Source organism: Scatophagus argus, chromosome 15 (genome assembly GCF_020382885.2).
Source record: "Scatophagus argus isolate fScaArg1 chromosome 15, fScaArg1.pri, whole genome shotgun sequence".
NCBI classification, from domain to species: Eukaryota; Metazoa; Chordata; class Actinopteri; family Scatophagidae; genus Scatophagus; species Scatophagus argus.
In genome coordinates, this window is record NC_058507.1 from 21,220,070 (window position 1) to 21,222,278 (window position 2,209).

Here is a 2,209-nt window from a genome sequence, read left to right on the forward strand (position 1 = left end):
ACAAACTGAGAGAAACCGTTTCAGAGCGAGGCTCACCTTTCTGACAGCTCTGCAAACAGGTGCTTTACTTATGTGCTCTGCATCTCCAGTGTTGTATAAAACACTCCCGTTTGCAGAAACGTAGAGCAACGCAAAGTATCTGCTCAGTGGTGAGTTCACGGCCACGGTGGGTGATGTGAGTGATGTGAGGACGGATGAGGTTGTGAATGTATTGCAGTGACTGTAACGAAAAACGATAACGCTCATATAAAAAGTCGGGACAGGATGAAAAATTATCCAGACGTGCTCAGAAAATCCTCGCCCGACACAATCACATTTCTCTGTGAATCAGTATTGCTTCTTCGTCTACGGGCTCCTCCAGAAATAGACACTCGATTTTCGTAAACTTAGCAGGTTCGACGGAGACTCGGTGAATAAGGAAACGGTTCAGGCTTATGTTCTGTAAAGGGGAGGAGTCAGAGACAAACTCAGGGTGTCATGGATAAAACCTGCTCCCGACCAGGTTATGTTCACAGACTAAGTTACCGCGGTAACAGACTCTGAGTATGAGTTACCTCGCTTTATGAAACGGGCTTAACTTACTCCTGAACTCAGGATCTCAGGGTTAACTTACCTCGCTTCTTGAAACGGTTAACTCAGGGTTTCGCTGATTTCAGGCTTAACATACTCAGAGTTTCCACATAACCTGCTTAATGAAACGGGCCCCTGGCCTGGCTGTCTCCACATTCATCCATTGTGTCTACTTTGGTTGGTTACCGCTCATAATGGTGCTGTCCCTAAGAAAATGACCCACAGTGAACTCTAGTGGTGAGTATAAATATCAGAGCCAAGTTTGGTTAGGTTAAGGAAAGGGCTGGGATTAGGTAAGTAATGTTTATGGTTATGGTTAGGCAGTTGTTAAGCCTCCAAGAAATGAATGTAAGTCTATGTAATGTCCACTATAAAAAAGACATACCTTACCTCCAGTGTCACTGTTGTCATCAATTGAGTCAATCAATTGATTTTATATTATAGTATTGTCTCATTATCAGTGAACACATCTACCAGCAACATTTCATTGATGTGGCTGTCAGAGGTGGTGCTAATTTTAAATACTTTGTAAATGGGCACATAGTTTTATTTTCTATATTTAATATTTTTCAAATGTTATAAACAGATCGTATCTTTGTTTTGTATAATCTTAATCTTCACAGCAATAGTAACCATATCTCAAATAAAGGTATGGGAGTATAAAATACAATATTTAACTGCTGCCATATACATACATATATATATACACACACTTTGGCATTCAATAAATGCCACTTCTATCAGTCCTATTTATTATTTATTTTATTAATATGATCAAATTGTCTAGATTATTAACAAAAAACCTTCAGATTTCTAGAAGCAGATGTGGTCTGACCTGCTGACCTACTGCATCTGTGTGTAGTTCTCCAGCTTTTACTTTATAGTTTCAGACGCACCTTTGTACTGTTTTTTTAATGTTACTCTCGCACCTTGATGACTGCACTTCAGTCTCATTGTACTTTGTACAATGACATTTACGACATTCTATTCTATTGGAACAAACACACTGGGCTAGATTGGGTCCATTTATGCTTGATGTGAAAATCAGGCTGTATATTTGCCACACTTGGGCTGTGAAACTGGGCTTAAAGTTGGCCAGAAGAAACACAAACAGGTGGCCCATGTACAGGCTGGATTAATCTCAGAATACGCTAACCAGTGGTGGACTCAGGCTGCCTGAGGGGTACGGGCTAAACAAATAAAAAGGGCACCAGCTGTATGTGGTGGGGCACCGACATGCAGAAAGTTGTGATGCATTTATGATAAATGCAACAAATTTGAAACTTACAAGCGCTAACTATTTAACCATTCAGAGGGACATGGAGAGGGCACTTTTGCTGGGTGGGGTTGGGGTACTCATGTGATGTGAATTCCTAGTTAGACCAGCCTGTACTTTGCAATCCTAATAGTACTGCATAAAAAATATCTCTTAATAGTCATTCAGATCAATTCACCATTAGTAATGTCATTCTCATGTTGTAAACTGCTTTCCTGCCTGTACAACATCCATTGCACGTCTGCCCGTCCTGGGTGAGGGATCCCTCCTCTGTTGCTCACCCTGAGGAGTTTTTCCTTAGTCGATGTGAGGGTCGAAGGGCAGAGGATGTTGCTGATATTATGTTAAGCCCTTTGAGACAAA